Genomic DNA, 7,546 nt, shown 5'->3' on the forward strand with positions numbered 1-7,546 from the left:
GACAATTTACCTAATTCAATAGAACAATTTGCTAAATCAAAGCTGAACCTCTGACAGAATTTAAAAACAAATAATAAAAAAAAAAAATAAAACCCACAAACAAAACAAAACAACAACCACCACCAAAAAAATCAAACAAATAAAAAAAAACAACACCAAAAAGGACAAAACTTGGCTTCTGCTTAAGTCAATAAAGGTTTTTCTATTCCCTGCAGCTAGGACTTCCCACAAGATTATCAGGCTCTGAGGAAACTATTGTGTCAAGAAATGCACAAATAATATAGTTACTATTAAGGACAGTACAAGAACTGTCTTTAGTAGTTTGGTTTATATTTCATCTAACCTTAACCACATATATTTGTGATGAAACAGTTACCACTTCTACCAAGAGACTGGTTTTTTTTCCCCAGTCTTTCACTTTATCCTGTAAAGTTCTTTAATTCACATCTCTCAGGATTACAGTAACAGCTGGCACCTGTAACAGGACTGGAATTTAATCACTCAAGAAGCACATATAAGCTTATATAAATCTTTAAACAAAGACAGACTCAAAGGATGAAGTTTACAGCAGATGCTTCCAGGGCAAAACAGCACCAGAAATGACAAAAAGAATTTTAATGATAAAATTAATACAATGCTGTAACATTTACTTTGCTGAGATAACATTTAATGAGACAGTACAAGAAACACATTAGAGAAAACAAAAAATACTTGGAAATCCTTACTAAATACTTGTTAAAATCTGACACTGAAATGAGCAGTGCAAAGAAATAGAAAGCTTAAATTGTTTTGCAGTTACAGAATCTGTCAAAACACATAGTTATCATCAGACTGGTAAACTTTACACCAAAAGAAACTATAACAAAAATTGGCCCCTCTTCTCCAGGGCAGAAAACTTTCTATAAAAGACACCTGTCTAGACAGATGAAAAACAAGCTGAGACAGAGATGGTCTTCAAAGGAAACCAGAGTTGTACTTGCAGGCAAAAACTGTTTCTTACAGTACTATTCAAAGGTAATGCACAGGGTCATATCTGCATGGCTGGCTAAAGCAGAACCTGACCTCATTCATAATGTTTTACACAGACATAGCTCTCCAAAACTGTTATTTTATCTACTATAGTAATAAGAGTGCTCTTAATTCCTGGCTGGCTGACCAAGTCACGAATCTTCCCATCATCGCATGAGAGTGTATAATATATACAATGTCAATAATGTATATGTAAATAAAAAGTATGTCAGAAAGCAGCATCAGAATCCCTTAGCAGATGGAAAGTTGCAAACATTAGAGAAAGATCAGATTACCTTCGAGTTATACAAGGATAGCTTACACTAAGTTTCCGTTTACAATGAAGTATAAACTAGCGATGTGAAAGACACCTAAAATTTACTGCCAAGGAGCACCAATGTCCTTTAGGTGAGACAAGGAATGACAGAAGAGAGCACCAACACTTCACAGGCCATTAAAGGATGCAACCTAACCTCCACTGGACTTGCAAATTATGTATTTTACAACCTCATTTATGGAATCAGATCATGGCATACCATTCTACATCACGCTTTTCCCCCAGTCACAACTATAAGCACCCTTTTACAATTTTTCAGTTTGACCCATTGAGAGCAAAAATGTTTAGAATATATATGCATTTCAACCTTGTAATTTACTGTGAACCCTAAAAATAAGAGAACACTGGCCATGTTCTTCAACAGTAATTAATCCACTTTGAAGATGATGGAGATACAAATATTTGTGCGTGTCTTCAGAGAAGCATCCAATAAAAAGACCGATGCTCAGTTTGAAGTCCTGTGTAGAGACCTAGCAGGCTCCGGATCTGGCCCTTATAACCCTCCAGAAAGTGCAACACCACATTTTCAACTCATAAGACATACCCAAGCAGGATGGTAAATTAAATTCAGTGTTTACAGACCACGCCTCCAACATCTACACACCTCTTGTACACCACTTTTTCAGCTTCCACATTTTGCAGCATAGCAATGCCATTTACAGGGCAGTAGGCTAGCATTTAAATTTGAACCCAGGTATTAACCTGAAAAAACAGCGCATTAATTATGCATGCATCGCTAATTGCTAATATGCTTCCAGATAACGAAATCTGAACACGGTTGGAGAGTTCAGTGACACATGCAGTGTTTAAATCTTAGTCTCTTCAGCGTCAGAATCTGACTGGCTCTTCCATTTTTTTTTTTTTTTCCAAAACAGAATGGCATCTCAGTCTGCATTTTTCCTGAACTCACAGCTGAAGCTTCCCAGGTCTCAGAGCTGCAAGGAGCACATCTTAAAGTATTAGACCCATGTCAGATTTCCAAGCTGTCCAAAAAAATGCACACACTCTGTAGTTCCTCTCTTCTGGCATTCAGCTGTCTATGCCCCATCAGTGTGCCAGCATGCAGACACTGAATTAATTGAGCAATCAGTAGTTTGATTACCTAAAGCAGAGGGCAAACAAGGCCTGTATTAGCTTAGGAAGAAAAGCACTGTTTTTTTTTTCCTGGAAATCATATGACAATATTGTTTTCCAACATTTTACTCCTCATCTTTATATAATATATAGTTTTCTCAACCATTATTCCAACATTAGAATAATCCACAAAATGTTTTCCACCTCTCCTTTTGGTATGCATATCAGAAAGCTATTTTTAATGGCTTATTGAAAGTTGCCATATAAAAAGAATGATTTTCCCATTCTCAAAACCCTGGTGATGCTACTGTCCATTTCCCAGTGCAGAATGGACACTGATCTCAGAGCTGAATAAGGCAAAGTGCCTTTTCAAATTACTTTTTGAAGCAAGCTGATCACAGAATTTGACTTCGATGTTGCCACCACTGAATGGCTCCCTCCTGGCCTCATCTGAGTCCATGGATCTCTTTGAGAAGCACTTGCCTTCTGCCACCTCATGGTAATCCCCAAGTTGCCAAGTTGCCTGGTGGGTGATGCGCTTTCTTTGACAATACAGACGCAGATGGCAAACAAAAATATTTTTTTTTTAATTTTCATTCATGAAGGCATACATGATAGGGTTGCAAATAGAATTGAAGAATCCTATAATCTGGACAATTGCGAAGATCATTTTGAGTGTCACATCATCATACTCCTTTTCAAAATTACCTGGAAAGGAAGAAGGAAATATGCTGCAAGCACAGAACAGTATTAGTGCCTGTTTATCCTAATTATATCCAATCAGGCATTAGAAGCTCTCACTTAAAGTCAACAAAAGACCTTGAGGGAGGTTGTTAATATTAGCAATAGGGCTTTATCAGCAAGGACAATAACAGTCTGCCACCTAGCCATGCTTCATGCACATGTAAATAAGGACAGAGACATTCAAAAGAGGCAATTCATGAGCCAAAAAACTTGCCGAATAGCCAAGCAATAGAAAGCAAAGCATAGGCCTCATTTATTCAAGTTGTTCTTCCGGCTCCATGTTTCATGTCCATATAAAAATGCACAAGTACTTTAACACCAATCCTTGTCTTACCACTAACCACACAGCTTCTTTTTCTGTCCTGTCACAGATCAGCTCAGGGAAGCAAAAAACTGCATCATCTTGCTCACATCTCTCACTTTTGAATCACTGAGATCACAGAAGACTTCTAATGCCTTGAATTCCAGTACTTAACAACCAAACTCTGGTTTATATGGAAAGTAAAATCAAGGCCTTGCAGCATCTGAAATAATTCCTGAAATCAGCAATGAAAATGAGAGCAAACAGTTCATGGAGTGGCCTAACATGGGATAATACAGACAGTTTTGACAGTTACAGCTTCTGCACTTGTGATTCTGCCCAGGCATAAGCATAATTTTTTTAGCTGCCTGGCTAAAGTACTAGTGATTTATCTACTACAACCTTATTTGTGACAGAAGATGAATAGCTGCTGCCTTTGGTAGGTACAACACCTACTGCAAACTTCCCCTTGCTCCTACACGTAGGCTGCTGCATAGTCCCACTTGCTATCCCAGTACCCGTTCAGGATATGGGACATGAAAAGTGCAAGACCCCAGAGAATAGGGCAAACAGCATAAAGCAAAGATAAGCATTATGTGCACTTCCAAGCTAAGTATCCAGTCAAGACCAGTGAAAAAGCTTAACTGGATTCATCGGGTATTACCGCTATGATGCCTATTATTTATATGTCCATTATGTCTACCTCATCAAAAACAGGGAAAGGGAAGGGATAAATAGTTCGTAAGTTTCACTCAAAGCATTACGGCAGCGGATGCAAATAGAAGTCTTCACACATTAAATTAAAATTTACTTTGAATTAAAAAGTTACTTGTTTAAGAGGATTTAGAAATTGGAAATAACTTCTAGCTTCTAGTCAAGTGCTATTGAGCTTCCAGCAAATAAGTGTGGCATGACTGACATGCAAAGGAAAAAAAAAAGAATCTACAGATATGCTCACCATCCTAATTGTTAAGTCTTGCTTTCTCTTGAATCTCATAAGACCTCAAAAAAAAAAAAAAAAAAAATCAAAAAATCTCCTTTTCAGGACTGGATTTTGTGATCTAGAGGCTATGACAGCCTTCTTTCTCAAGGGCTTACATTCTAAAAGAGCTGGTAGAGAGCTTGGGTTCCCTCCCACTCACCCTGCAATAAAGTTCACAAAGATAATCTTTTTGTCTTGTTGCAAACCCATCTTTGTTAGGGGTTTTGTATGTGTGTTTGGTTTTAATTCACACATCAGGGAAGAAGAGATGTGGCCAAGAAGTTTCTCTCTGATATAAAGTATCTCCCGAACTCTACATTAAGCATCCTTTCCAAGCTAAATGGTTCAATGCTTCTGCAATAATAGATTTTTTAAATGTACTCATTTTTCCATGAGTATTGCAGATCTGTCCATTGCAGATCTGGGAGTATTTCTTGTGTTGTTGGCTAAGTATCTCTATTACAAGACAGATATGGGATTTATAAGCATGACATTAAACTTTGCTAGCCAAAGGTATCCTATAACTGAGTGCTCCATCAGCACCAGCTTTTCACAACCTGTAGTTCCACTATTAAAAAACAAAAAACAGAAAAAGAAAATAAAAGCTTTGTTGTATGACACATGGCAGATACTCCATGTATTCTATCACCATGTGAATCACATGGAAAGGGCCCAACAGACTGCAAAAAGAATAACCACCATCACCATCATAATGATTGCTCGCTTCTTCCTCCTGAAATTGCATCAAGACATTCCATACTGAATCACTAAGAACTGACTGGTAGTTACATATGTCTCGAAGTTAGACCCGTAAATATGTTCTGATGGTTACAGATGTAAACAAAACCCTGGAAGAATGCTCAGAAGTACACAGCTCCTTCTGAAACCAAAAAAAAAAAAAGTAGCATCATATAAACACAGTACATCAATTAACACCTTTTATTTCGCTCTTTTGGGAAAGCAATACACTTGGCAGCTGCAGCAAGCAGTGATATTAGCATAACTTGCAAGGCGTTTTCACTCTATTCAAGCACATGCAATCCCTATAGTAAGAGATGAGGGCAAAGCAAAACCCAAGAAAAATTAATTAAAACAATCAAACCAAAGCCAAACCAATGAAATTCCATTAATAGCTCAAAAAACAGGAGTCCTTTCCTAGATCTGGGAGCAGTGACCATACCTACAGCACCTGATAACACAGAGAAATTGACACAAAGTTAAACTATAGCTGCAACATTCAACCTTTGCTGGTAGGTGAAGTACAAGAGCTAGAAAACCACCCCATGCCTGTGCTGTAATAGCTCACAAACTCAAGGTATACATGAATTTACTGTTATTCCCAAACGGATATATAATTCATATAACTGCCTCTATAGATCCCAAGATGGATCTCTTGCTTGAGCTAAATAAGCAGCACCTGAGTGGTAGCAGTTACAGGGTCTGCTCCCTACGATATGAAAATAATGTGAGTAGCAGCCCAAAGATTACACAACCCCTTAACTCCTGTGAGATTGCACCCTCCATCACTTCTGATTTACAGTGGTCAGCTTCCTTAGGCACTTTGTTTGGCAAATATCTAAGGAATCCTTGATCTTTATAAGCTGCTTGTCACTATTCTTCCTACAGTCAATACTTAAGGTGATACTCTCCTCAATGAGCAGAGCCATTAAGACCTCAGGCAATAAATCAATTTGCCAAATGGAAGAGAAAAACTTGAGGCAGTATTAAGTGCAACCCATATTTAGTGCTAAATAGTGACATCGGTAATCACTGATTTTCATAACTTGTCAGAGCATTACCATCCAAATAATCTCATGTAAACATCTAGAGAACACTCAAAACTCTTTGGAATCTGTATGAAGTTCAACTGTAACAAAGTAGGTTTTGAATTCTGATTTCCTCTCTCCCCCATATGCCAATTAAGTTACAAGAAGATGATAAAGGGGTATTCACAGTCTCAGAATTATATAAGGAACTTTCCGAAGAATATTTAGAGACCATGTAGCAGCATTTTCTGCAAGTCATGTTCTAACTCATGAGTCATTACTGTATTCATCCCAAGTGTAAAAACCAAGCACATTCAAATACTCCTTGCTCTTAATGCAACAACCAGCATTAAACAGAGAAACTTTTCAAAGTGACAAATCTTTCACGCACTTTTCCACCTGAAATATGACAAAGAGAGGTCAGGAGATGCTCTGATCTTCCTCTTTTTTTTTTTTTTTTGTTTGTTTCTTTGTTTTTAAAATGTGGACTTTCAAAGGAGACCTTGGCTACGTATTTTGCAGGTATAGATGGGTACACAGAAACCTCACATATTAGTCACTTAAAAAAATGAAACAAATTTCTTAACCTTCAGGCTCACAAGACCAGATTCTGACAAGCCTTTCCCTCCCACCCCCACCCAAAATGTCACCCTTACACTCTAATGGGCATTTTAAACTAGGCACAGTTCTTCCAAATCCCGGAGAATACTGTATCATCCTCAGTCATCTAAGCCCTACACTGCTGTGTGCCAGTGCACCTATGAACTGAAAGGAAGCCCCAGTGGACTTCACAGATGTAATTACTGCTCTTCGAAGTAACTGGGGAGGGTAGATATGACTAGTCCCTGCTGGCAGTCCTTCCAGTGTATGCTAATCCTTATTAGCCTGTCATGCTAGCACACAGAAATTACATTTCTCTTATCCCACTCACTTCTTAAAAGTTTATTCGATTTTATTGCTGAATATACAAAAAGATCCAGTGAGGTCTGTGTTTCAAACGTAAATTCCCATTTCGCCTAACATACCTCAAGCTGCTGCACATGCCATGCAGGTGACCCAGCAATACGCGCCAGCAACCATACTATGCCTGTAAACAAATAGATTTTTTAATACTTTGTACAACAAGCAGCATGAGTTTTGGTACACAGTTGAACAGCATCATGTTTAAGAAGTCAGGAAAAGTAGAGAACTTAAATAAAGCACAGTTTTATAGGAGGCATACATATTCACATCAAGAAATAACAGCATGTTCTTCTGTTATCAGTTTTCTTTCTCTCAATCTACTTTCATTTACTGGTATTCAGGTGTAAAGACCTGTAAATTTACGTGAGCAG

At 37.9% G+C, this 7,546-nt stretch overlaps 1 pseudogene; it reads right to left on the reverse strand.

Moving 5' to 3' along the window:
- Window positions 1-2,705: 2,705 nt before the first annotated feature.
- LOC130593311 (pyroglutamylated RF-amide peptide receptor-like) lies at window positions 2,706-7,254 on the reverse strand (annotated as a pseudogene).
- Window positions 7,255-7,546: the final 292 nt, after the last annotated feature.

The sequence above is a fragment of the Pezoporus wallicus genome, unplaced genomic scaffold (genome assembly GCF_028554395.1).
Source record: "Pezoporus wallicus isolate ANWC-B61680 ecotype Strahan unplaced genomic scaffold, APGP_CSIRO_Pwel_v1 scaffold_13931, whole genome shotgun sequence".
NCBI lineage: Eukaryota > Metazoa > Chordata > Aves > Psittaciformes > Psittacidae > Pezoporus > Pezoporus wallicus.